We start from the raw sequence: 13,863 nt of genomic DNA on the forward strand, positions 1-13,863 counted from the left end.
CTTAACGAAAATCCTGCGTGACCAACGCACCGTTCCGAGATTTAAAAAACTACCGCAAAAACAACAAATTGACATTTACTTTCTGATTCTCTGCTCCAACAACAACATGGCAAAAAAAGAAAGACATACTGAAGATGAAGCTTTCCTTCGAAATATATTTATGAATTTCAATATAAATTTCAAATAAAATAAATGTCTGTTTATTTTGTAATAATGCGTTGTTTTGGCTTCAAACGTATATAATATGTATTTATTTTATTCAAACCCAACCAGCACTTCAAAGGAACAAAAATCTTGAAATAATATATATATATATATATATATATATATATATATATATATAGAGAGAGAGAGAGAGAGAGAGAGAGAATATAAATATAAATCACAAAAAATCTTTATTATACAAATATGTTGTTTATTCCAAGGATTAACTGTTTTCATTCCTAATTTAAATGCAATTTCAGTCATTTAGCCCCGCGGCTCAAGTGTATCTGATTCAATCCAGAGGTTCAATTTTCACAAACTCTACGCATTCAATTAGGTAGCATTTCGTCAATAACGCGTCGAATGTGTTTGAGTTACCAAATTAAACATGGGACTTTGCCAATCCCTACAGAAAATAATATAATGGCGTTGCATCGTACGAACGAAGTAATCCGTTGAAAGGTCATTTCGTGAAATTATCAGTTCATCAAATGTTTATCTCATTATCGCAAATGTTTCTTGGGTTTCTTTCGATGATGAACAGCGAAACCAAGCTGAAACAAAAATAACCGATAGTTTCCAAATCTGCGATTAAAGAAAATAGAGATATCAACTGAAAGTTTGCCGTCTCTAAAAGCAGCATATATATATATGTACATTTCTCGAGTTAATATAAATATATACTATGCTAGCGGTTAAAGGTTCAATCCTTAATGCTGGCGACACAAAATACAACCGTGAATTACTTATCGCCTCGACCCGTCATTCTGACAGAACGATAGCGTGCTTATCCCTGTGTATTAAATAAAGGATTCCAATCGAAATTCCGTGCAGATTACCGCGTTCGACAGAAAGACTTTCGAATTTAGCAAGGCACACCTGAAGAAGGTTGGAGGTTACATCGACCGAAACGTTGTGAGAATAAGACTTAAGATTGAAATATGTATGTATATAGTCACACTGATGTCTTTATAACACGGAACAAGTGCGTCTCTGCGGATAAAAATATTTTAATTATGAAATTATGAATACAGATAAATTATGTTCGATTAAGAGATAAACAGTCATAGAAAAAAAAAAGATACCAAATCCCGGGAAAAAAACGAACTCTCATTCCTGGTACGTGGCTATAAATGGAAACATGATTTTAAGCTCTGTGTGTGTGTATAGTTGGTAGTATGAAAGTGTTAAAAGTAATAAAATAGAAATAGTTTTTATAGTACACTTTTACTGTGCAATAATTTATATCAGTTTGTAAAAGAAAATTCACTGATGTCAGTCCACTGCTACGAATTCAGTAAGAGCATCAAGCATGTTTTGCAAACCTCTTTCCTCTGATGAGGAGAATTGCATTTTTTGAAACTTCACGGAATAAGGTCTTTCAAGTTTATTTGTACTTCTTGTCGGATAATTAAAAAATTGCAGGTTTTTAATGTTGTTTTGAGAATTTGAATTAATTTTCAATAAGATTTTTCTATTATATATATATATATATATATATTTCAACAAAAAAGAAAATGACGATATAAAACTATATATATATATATATATATATATATATATATATATATAATATAATATAAAAATATAACACGGAAATTACATAATTGTCGATGCAATAATTTATTTCAACCTTATGGCATTTTCAAGCATCTAAACTATACAATTACATTTTTGATACTGATAGTATCAAAAATGTAATTGTCTAGTTTAGATGCTTGAAAATACCATAAGGTTGAAATAAATTATTGCATCGACAATTATGTAATTTCCGTGTTATATTTTTATGTTATTGCTCTGTTTACCACATTGAGCTCTCATACCCGGATTTCCTCTGGAATTTTTCCATTATTACACTATATATATATATATATATATATATATATATATATATATATATATTATATATATATATATATATATATATATGGAGAGAGAGAGAGAGAGAGAGAGAGAGAGAGAGACTTATTCATTTATTCAATGGAGCTATGCATCATTTAGGGTGTAGGGTAAGTGAGAACTCTTTATACCATGATATTTCGAAGCCTAATGCTTCTCATCAGTAGAGAAGAGAAGATGCTAGGTAACATAATAGGGTATCGATGTCTAGCGATAGTTACATTAAAGCGAAATAAAATATAGTGGGCCTCTTTAAGGGGGGGGGGGCTACATTGATCTCCTTGATATAGGAGGAGTATAGTGTTTATTATATAATACAGGTAAGCATATGGCACATCTGTCATAGCGGGCTTAATATATGTGGACAAAATATGTGATCAGACTCTCGGGGAGAATAGAGGGTACGTTAATTGAAATCATATATTATATATTAAAGGGGTATAGCTATGGAAATGGTTTACATGAAATATGGGGTTTATGCTATATCGATATATTTTAGAGGGGGTATCTGAATAACTACATGATCAACAGAGGGTCAACATATTTTTACTCCAAACAAAAAACGACATTATGTAATTAATTGCAGTTGCAAACTCTTTTCTCCAGAAAAAGCGAGGCAATATCCATCTATTAATCTGAGCTCAAATTTATGATCCCCCCTTGCGTTATTTTCACGAAACACACTCGTCTAGCTGAAACCACTATCAATAATTTCCTCCACTTTTTACATGTGCCTAAGCATAAACGTAGATTTCATAAACTTAGAACTGTATGCCTATAAAACTTTTTCTGCTTACCAGCTGACTACAATACGGTTGCCTTCAAGTTCAATGTAAACAAGTTCTTGATGAGCCGTGCCCTTAAGTAATCTAATTTACAAAATATCCACTACTAACGATTACTACGATATTATCCCATTGACTACTGTACACTCAGTAACCCTTATTTTCGAGTGGTCTCCAAGCCTTGATAAGTGGTTACTCCTTTGTATATATATATATATATATATATATATATATATATATATATATATATATTCACAATCACAGGACTGAGTATTTCCACAATCAAATAACGTCGCAGCTACGACGTTGTTTGATTGCAAATATTATATCATTAATCACAGTCTGAAAATTTCAACACACACACACACACATACACACACACACACATATATATATATAGTTTAGAAGTTTTAAATGAATTTCTGTTTAGCAATATAAATGTATACACATATCGATATACCTACGTATCTACATATATGCATCCGTTTGATATGGACAGTGTTAGTCGATTTACCCGCAGTCCTATAGCCATTTTCTCCTCAAATGCTACGACAAAATATGTTGAACATTCCGGGACATTATAAAATATGAATGAACGAACAGAACACAAAGCAAAAACAAAAAACAAAAACAAAAAAAATTCAAACGTCATAGCGATATGAACCATGTGCGATTATTAAAGAAACGAACGGAATTGAAATACATAAATAATGAATTCGTTGACAGAAAGACATAGAGAAGAATTGAACAAATAATGGTCGACTGCATAAGTTGCTGGTATAGCTCCACGTGTCAAACGACAGTGGAAAAATAGAGGCTTTATCTCGACAACCATTTTCACTAGATATATCGAATAACGCCCATTCCGTTGCTTTTTGTATGATGTAAGCCACTAGCAATTATACAATAGTCGAGTTTAATAGTCATTGTGTATTTGTATAGAAACCCTGAAATTTTCAAGTCATACTTTTTATAACGGCATGTTCTCTAAATAGGAATATTAACAGTTTGGTATTAGATATTGAACAGGTAGAGTTTTTAGTATAGAATCTAGTTGAGAAATACAGTAATTGAGAAAGTCGAGGTGTCGAGGAGTCAGCAGAACTCAACTCGCTGTATCCGGGTGAAAAATTACTTAGGTTACGGAATTTATAAAACAGACATGTCTGTGTTTGTGTGTGTGTGTGTGTGTGTGTGTGTGTGTGTGTGTGTGTGTTTATGTGTGTTTGTGTGTGTGTGTGTGAGAGAGAGGGAGAGAGAGAAAAGAAGAAAGAAAATAGAGATAATAAGTCCCCATACGTACCCCTCCACCGTACAGTATATCGATACACTATGGCTGACTAGGATAGCTTCCGTACATTTATATCGGATCTACCTCTGCGTTTCATGTTTAAAAAGGATGTGTCCTCTATAGTATCAGACCTGACGGAATGGTTAATTGTAGGTATAGACCGTTTCATACTCTCGAAATAGTTCCAGCAAAAACCTAACAGCTAGCCATGGTTCTCTCCAGAATGTTCTGCTGCCATTGCGCACAGAAATCACTTTTTCCACTGCTTCCAAAATAATAGATGTATGGAAACTAAAGCCGATTTCAGAACTGCCAGCAACCATTGTAAAAAGTAATAAAGAACGCAAGAGAGTTGTATGCTCAGTCCGTCAAGTCCAAAGTAGCTGAGCAGCGGCTTGGTTCCAACCAGTTTTGGCAAATAGCAAACAGAATCCTTAACAGAAGCGTGTGCTCTATCCCAACTATCATCAATGGACCTGAAGTAATCTCGTCAGCATCAGACAAAGCCAAACTCTTTGCCAAGAACTGACGGTATTCCAATTATAGTACTCAAAAAACTTCAACCTGAACTAGCGCCCATACTTACAAAACTGTTTAGACGTTGTCTTAAGGAGAATTGCTTCCCATCACTCTGGAAAATCTCATCATTATGCCCTGTATTTAATAATTCAGGTGATCGCTCATCCCCCTCTCAGTACAGGCCAATAAGTCTCCTGTGCATCATGAGTAAGTTGCTGGAATCTGTGTTAAATAGAGAAGTAATCAACCATCTCAGCAAAAATAACCTTCTTAGTGACACACAATATGGTTTCCGTTCTGCTAGATCTACAGCAGATGTGCTTACAGTTATATCTCATAGGATTAGCGAATCTCTTGACAAAGGCTTCCTTTCTAGGGCAATTGCTCTTGACATATCTAAGGCCTTCGATAGGGTATGGCATGAAGGTTTACTTCACAAGATCTCTAGCTATGGTATAGCTGGGAATGTCTTCTCAATTATTAAATCATTTCTTTCTGACAAGTTCATAAGTGTAGTAGTTGATGGGCAAAAATCAGAAGCTCACAGTATTAATGCTGGAGTCCCTCAGGGGTTCATCCTGGGCCCAACTCTTTTCCTGATCTACATTAATGATCTTCCAAATCACATTCTTACATCATTTGTAGACATTTATGCCGATGACACTACTATCTATGGTAGCACATCTAAGTCAGTAAACGACCAAGTTCTCTCCGATTCTCTCTCCTCTGATCTTGAGCACGTGGTACAATGGGGAAGGAGTGGCTGGTTACTTTTAATGCATCTAAAACCAAGCTTCTATCTTTACATCATCAACGTTTTGATCCCCATCTGGCATCAGTTGAAATGAATGGTTCTCGTCTTGAGGTTTTGACAAGCTTCTGGGCTTGACCTTTTCTCCTGATCTTAAATGGAACAGGTACATCAAACCTGTTGCCAAAGCCGATGGAAAAATGGTGGGATCCTTCTATCGATCTAGTAGATATCTCAATTTCTATCTATATAAGAACCAGGTACGTCCAAGGATGGAATACTCTTGCCACATCTGGTCAGGAGCTGCTAGAAAGGACTTATCCTGCCTTGATAGAATTCAAAATAGATTTCGTAGCCTCGTAGGAGATATCCTTTTCTCTTCCCTGCAACCTCGATCTCACAGAAGAGATGTTGCGTGTTTGTCTCTGCTGCATCGTTATTTTCATGGAAAGTGTTCAACTGAGCCTCAGTCTATGGTTCCTCCTCGCCAAAATTTCACAAAAAACACTCGTCTAGCTGAAAAGACTATCAACAATTTCCCCCACTCTTTATCTGTGCCTAAACCTAAACGTAGATTCCATGAACAAAGCTTCTTTCTTAGAACTGCACGCCTGTGGAATTGTCTTCCGTTTTCCTGCTTTCCAGCTGACTACAATATGGTTGTCTTCAAGTCTAACGTAAACAAGCTCTTGATGATCCATTCCGCTTGTTAACAAATTTACCGAATTTCCATTACTAACGAGTACTATAATGTCCAATTTTTACTGAACACTCGTTTATCCCTATCCTCGAGTGGTCTCTTGGCCTTGATAATTGGTGATGCCTATGTAAAAAAAATAGTGATATATAGTGTCCTTTAGAAGTATATAATGCATCAGATGTATAATATGAGCCGACAAGACATAACTAATTAGTAATTTCGATCTCTTTTTGTCTACACGGGTCAATGATCTGCAACGAAAATCATGTCGAATAAAGAACCCTTTCTTCCGTCAAATTTGTGTTGATTTCGTCTTTTTAAATATATAAACAAGAGACTTGGATTGAAAAACATTTCCTCGATCTGAGACGATCACAGAAAAGGCGCGTGCGAGAAGAACTAACCTCAAGAAAAGGTATGAATAACCATTGTGAACGTTAATGTTTCTGAAATGATTAAGACAATTTGGTTTTCACGTGTAGGACACAAGGCTGAGTATGCAACAATAGGAAGAAAATATATAATGTATTAAGTAATTTACATTTCAAATACAAACTATTTCAAATAAATATGTTTTCCGAAAGAAATCGCAGAACTCTTCTTGTTTACTTTACCTTAAACAATCGAAAAGCCATCGTAAAAGACGTTAATTCTTACAACGGTTAAAATGTTATATTTAGAGAGTTTTTGCTGGTTTGCAGAAGGGGTATTTTAAACCATCTTAACTTATTCCATGCATATTGTTTTTACTTAAATATGCCATACTAACAGTTCAGTCTGGCTTTGTTCAGGCCCTATGTACTGTTCATAACTTTACGTGCATATATATATATATATATATATATATATATATATATATATATATGCATTAAAAAGTTTGACTCATGTCCAGGAAACCTACATTTAAAATTTCAAGTGTTTAGACCCAAAATTGGCGAGCGAGTTTGGCAGAGTCTGCAAAGTTCAACTCTTTCAACTTTAACCTTTTGCCAGACAAAATTTCGGTCAAAAATAAATTAAAATCTTGCTGTATGTCTGAATACCCTTTATGTAAAATTTCAAATGTTTAGACCCAAAATTGGCTGAATAGTTTGGTAGAGACCGCAAAGGTAAAATCCTTTGAATATTGACACCTGGACAGCCAAAGTTTTGGCCTAAAACCGATTAAAAAGCTTGTCCTATGTCTAAATATACTTTATGTAAAATTTCAAATGTTTAGACCAAAAATTGGCTAAGTAATTTGGTAAAGGCACAGAGGTCAATTTTTTAAAACTTTGACTCCAATTTTGACCCATTAACATTCATTTTTTTTGGTTCAAATCCAATTTAAAAGTTTAATCAATATCCAAGCAACCTACATCTAAGATTTCAAGTGTTTCGACCAAAAATTGCGGAGGATTTTGGTAGAGTTTTCAAAGGTCAAATCGTTGAACCAAATTTCTAGCCAAACATCGATTAAAATGATTTCCCCAAATCTCAATACCCCTTATGTCAAATCTCAATACCCCTTATGTTAAGACTCGATTCTGTAGACTGAAAATTGACAGAGTAGTTTAGTAGGGAAATGTACACACAGACACATACACACAGACAGACACTTTCACTTTTATAGATTATATAGATAATCAATTTATATGTTTTTCTGTCAGATTATTAATGCATCAGTCTGCAATATTCCCATCCTGAAAAGACCTTCTTTAGAGAGGAGGTAATCTTCCAGTATGGCAATGCTCGCGTTCACACAACGATCTCATACAATAATTTGGTTTAGAAATCTTCTCGACTAGCTCCCTCAGATTATTACTTATTTAAACAATTACAAATACCATTTAGATCATATTAGATTAATATAACGAGAAGAGATTGAAGTGTGGAGAAAATCGTAACTTACCTGAATAGCACGAGTTTCGTATTTTTTTTTTTCCTCTAAGAAAAAAAGTTAAAATGCCGACATCACATTTATATATATGACGGCCATGCAAATTTACGTGTGAGGTATGCAAATTAGAGGCGAGAGAGTTTGTTGAACGGGTATAAAAGAAAAAGAAAAAGCAAAAGGAAAAGGAACCACCGGCGAGTGGAAAGACAGTTGGGAGAACGCGTGTCGAAACGAAACTATTGAAACTAAATCAGAAAAGATAGAACAACAAATTTGACTCGGTTCAAATACTGTAGATTAGTCAGATTTCACACCAAAAACCCGAATAATTTTACAAGCGAGGCATTTATAAATTTCTTGAGTGATGCAATCAAGTTACAGATAGAAAAGATTGTTATTGTTATGGATAAAGATGTTCAAAAACAGTTTTTTAAGATGAAATTTAAAATTCGCAACATCTTTTACGCCGACTTTATCCAATGCTCACTAAAGTAAGATTTTTTTTATTAAAAAAGATTTCTAATAATATATCTATATACTAAAACTGAGCCAATTATCTTCTGTTTTTTCAATGTCTTTTCCCATATATTTTCATGACAAAATGCATTGCTAAATATTCCTTAGTCTTGGATTTAGTTGAAATAAATCATCAACACTTTCTTACTATGTATTTCTCTTAGCATCTCTCACTGTATTTTGACTCAACTACGGTTCAATAAGGTTTAATGTCTCTGTAAGCAATTAAAGCAATTCTTTTTATCTAATTGATATTATGTGTTCGTATATACCGTAAACACAGATGTAAATTAGACAGCAAACGTCTGGTATAGATTTGGAGTTTTATTTTTAATTTAAAGGGGACTGGTGTGATGAATTCTTTTCCCTCCTATGTTGGATGGCAAAATCGGTATTTATTCAAAAGAAACTCTTGTGGTGGAACTTTCTAGAACTGGCCTCGTTCAAACTGTATTCATTCCAGTATATGTATCAGTAGGAAGTGACGACTATAAAAGGAAGTATTTAGAGATGGTATTCATGTTGGCGTATGAGGTTGGTCGGATCGCCCTTAGTTGATAGTCGTGAGGGGTAGAGGAGGGATGGGGATGTGTCTGTATGGGTGACGGGAGTGGGTATTCTGAACCGGAGGAGCTTATCTTACATTAAATTTTCGGTACATTTAAATGTTTACATATAAGTACTTCTGGAATGAAGGGGTTAGTGTTATTCTAATTGTAAAGTACATATGTGCTAATTTTTAAATTACTTTTTTATTGTGGGGGGGCACAATAAGAAGTAATTTAAATAAGAAGTATTATTATTATTATTATTATTATTATCCCATCATTGCTATCATAACCATTACTATTATCATCATTTTCATTGTTATTACCATCACCATTAGTATTACTTTTATCATTGCTATTCGTAATATTATTATTGTTATTACTATACTTATAATTATTATTATTGTCATTATTATAATTACCCTATTATTATTGGTATTATTACCATTTTTATAAGTAGTAATTTTCCCCTTAATCTTCCACCACGCCAATTTTCTGTATCCAAAAGCCTTTTTCATCAAGTTAAACGCACTCAAAGACATTACCATCCTATCCTTCTACCGTCCCCTTATAACCACACTGCACCTGTCAAAAATACCATTCCATAGATAATAGAAACCCCACAAACCGTTAATATAGAATTACCACGCAGCCACAATATACCCCCAATTTAACCCTAAAACATATACCACTTAAATTTAAAAATAAACTCAACACTATGGTAAAGACCATATACACTTTTTTACATCATACTATTTATAATAAGCTTTTCCTTTATTTAGAATTCAATAAAGCTTCCCCCAAAATTCTACAATTTCACTTAGTCTTTTTCGATCCTAATGAACCCTACGCTTGACGCCGCATCTCCACCATGCTACCTAGCATCTTCTCTATTCTTCTGATGAGAAGCATTAGGCTTCGAAATACCTTGGCATAAAGAGTCCCTTCTATCCGCCAAATAATTGCTTGTATTCCATTACTCAATAAATGAACCAATCTATATCCACCAATATATAGTTTTGTGACTTTATTTTATACTCCTGTTGTTCTATTGTATAAGCTCCAATGATAATTGTTGAGCTTGGCATTATCCAGATAAGTGCCCTCTTGTGGAATGGAACTCTCTTTTCCTCTAACGCATTAAGCTATATATATATATATATATATGCATACATATATTAAGTTGACTGGAAAGTTTTTGCGGAAATTATAATTTTGATTTCAAATGATGTATTTTCATATAAGTTTTCGCGATAATACCTTTAGTTTGTATATACTTTTTAAATGTGTTTTTCACTCTATCTAATCGTTTAAATTCCAACCGTTTTAAAACAATTATGTCTTCTTTTCAGAACGCTGAATACAATATGGAAAAAAAAGCAAATTTGCACACTTTTCTCATTTCAGTTCAACGCAGGCCGAAGAGCTGCTGAAACAGCTCATGCTATTAACGAAGCGTTTAGCACAGGAACCACTACTGAACGCACAGCACAACGGTGGTTTTAGAAATTTCGTGGCGGCGACGAGAGTCTTGAAGATGATGATCGTAGTGGTCGGCGATCGGATGTTGACAATGATTTATCAAGAGCCTTAGTCGAAGCAATTTACACACAATTGTTCAAGAACTTGCTTCCGAATTAGACATGACGTATACGACGATTTCCAACCACTTGAGTAAGATGGAAAAACAAAAAAATTATTAAATGAGTGCCTTACGAATTGAACGATAACTAAAAGAAACGCCGTTGTGAAGTGTCATTTTGACTTCTTTTAGCAGCAAGGACGATTTGTTTCACGACCGGGTTGTGACTTGCGATGCAAAGTAATTTATCTTAGTGATTATGAACAGACAAAGCTCTACGACACTTCCTGGTGCAAGAATTGCACCAAAAGAAGGATGATGCTGACTGTTTGGTAGTCTACGACTGGTCTCATCCATTACGGATTTTTTGAATGCAGACATAACCATTACGGCGGAGAAGCACGGTCAACAAATGGATGAAATACATCAGAAACTTAGACAACAACACCCAACATTAGTTAACAGAAAAGGCCCAATTCTTCTCCACGATAATGCCCGAACGAACATTGGTAAACCGACACTGAGGAAATTTAACGAATTAGGCTACGAAACGATGCCTCATCCGCCATACTCTCCAGACCTCTCACCTACCGACTACTGCTTTTCATGCAACTCGACAACTTTCTGCATGAGAAATGTATAAAAAACCTAAACGATATCAAAAACGCCCTCAACGACTTCATCGCCACCAGAACACAAGACTTTTCCGTTACTGGCATAAATACAATTGTTTTACGTTGCCAAAATATGTTGATTCTGATGGTGCTTATGTTAATCAATAAATTTTAATTTGAGTCGAGATATGTTCATCTGAATTTTAAAGTTAAAAACCGCAAGAAATTTCTTGTCAACCGGTTACTAGTAAAGAAACCCGTACTCTGTCGCTAATTTTATAATAGTTGCTTTTTCTTACAAGGCTACCACCACTTGTCAAGGCCCGTAGACCACTCGACGATAAGGGTTAATGCGTGCACGGTGGTCGCCGAGACAACAGGGTTTTGAATGGTAGTATGGAAATTGGGTATAATTTAATTATTTAAGAGGATGGCTCAACAAGAACTGTTTACATTGAACTTGAAGACGACCATAGTGTACTCAGCTGGGAAGCAGGACATCAACTCCCCATATTTCCTCTTATAACACAGAACACGCTAGGTAACATACAAATATCCGTGCATGAGGTCGCCAAGCTAATCAAGAAACTTGATTTCAGTAAAGCAACTGGCCCTGACGGCATCCCAATTATAGTGTTAAAAAAGCTTCAACCAGAACTTGCTCCCATACTTACGAAACTGTTTAATCGCTGCCTTAAGGAGAAGTGCTTTCCGACTCCCTGGAAGACCTCATCAGTTTGCCCTGTATTTAACAATTCAGGTGATAAGTCATATCCCTCTCAGTACAGACCAATAAATCTCCTGTGTGTTATGAGTAAGTTGCTGGAATCCATATTAAATACAAAAATAGTCAACCACCTCAACAGAAACAACCTTCTTAGTGACACACAATATGGTTTCCGCTCTGCAAGATCTACCGCAGATGTGCTGACAGCTATATCTCACAGGATTAGTGAATCTCTTGACAAAGGCTTCCTTTCTAGGGCAATTGCTCTTGACATATCAAAATGCTTCGACAAGGTATGGCATAAGGATCTACTTCACAAGATTTCCAGCTACGGTATAACTGGAAATGTGTTCTCAATCAATAAATAATTTCTATCCGATAGGCTCATAAGAGTAGTGGTAGATGGACAAAAATCAGAGGCCTGCAGTATTAATGCTGGAGTCCCTCAGGGGTCTATCCTGGGCCTAACTCTCTTCCTGATCTACATCAATGACCTCCCTAAACACATACTTAAATCATTCGTTGACATCTATGCTGATGACACGACCATCTACGGCAACACATCAAAGGCTGTAAATGACAAAGTTCTCTCTGATTCTCTCTCCTCTGATCTCGAGCGCGTGGTCCAGTGGGAGAAGACGTGGCTTGTTACCTTTAATGCATCCAAAACCAAACTCCTATCCTTACATTATCAACGCTCTGATCCCCATCTGGCATCAATTGTGATGGATGGCTCTCGTCTGAGAGAGGCCCCGTGTTTTGACAAGCTTCTGGGTTTGACCTTTACTCCTGATCTGAAATGGAACACGTACATCAAGTCTGTTGCCAAGGTTGCTGGAAAGATGGTGGGATCCTTCTACCGCTCCAGAAGATATCTCACTATTGATGCAATTCTCTATCTATATAAAAGCCAAGTACGCCCAAGGATGGAATACTGTTGCCATATCTGTGCAGGAGCTGCTAAAAACAGCATGTCCTGCCTTGACAGAGTACAAAATAGACTTTGTGGCTTAGTGTGGGATGCCCTTTTCTCTACCCTGCATCCTCTCTCACACAGAAGAGACGTTGCGAGCCTATCCTTGTTTTATCTTTATTTCCATGGCAGGTGCTCGTCTTAACTCCAACCTCTGCCCCCCCTCGCCAATCTTTCACGAGAAACACCCGTCTCGCTGAATCCACTGTAAAAAATTTCCCCCACTCTTTATCTGTGCCTAAATCAAAACGTGGATTCCATGAACAAAGCTTCTTCCTTAGAACTGCAAGCCTGTGGAACTGTTCCGTCTGCCTGCTTCCCACCTGACTACAACTTGGATTTGTTCAAGTCCAACGTTAACAAATTCCTAATGAACTGCCCCCTTAAGTAAACACTTTATCAAATCTCCACACTAACGTAATGTACGTACTTGCAATAACCCTTATCCCTGAGTGGCTTCCGGGCCTTGATAAGTGGTGACCACTGTGTAAAAAAAAAAAAAAAGAAAAAAAAAGAGTTCCACAAGCGGGTAGTTTTAAGCAAGAAACTTTGTTCGTGGAATTTGTGTCTAGATTTAGGCAAAAATAACGAGTGGAAAATTGTTGATAGTGGCTTGACTGAGCTCTAATATATAGTTTCCTTTGTAAATAATAAGCCTAACAGACTGTCCTAAAGACCGGCAGATGAAACCTATTAAAGAAATGAGTAGACAAATAAAAATAATCTTTTGGAAAGAATCAGCAAGTAAAAACCGAAACGCCCCTAATGCCATCTAATGATACTGTAAACTTTTTGGCCAACGTGACAGTGATCTGCGCTTCGTTGAACTTGGCGGCTACGTGAGTCATAATGATAATATCTCTTTTCCTTCTCTC

This window comes from Euprymna scolopes, chromosome 21, assembly GCF_053919585.1.
Source record: "Euprymna scolopes isolate OS-2025 chromosome 21, ASM5391958v1, whole genome shotgun sequence".
NCBI classification, from domain to species: Eukaryota; Metazoa; Mollusca; class Cephalopoda; order Sepiida; family Sepiolidae; genus Euprymna; species Euprymna scolopes.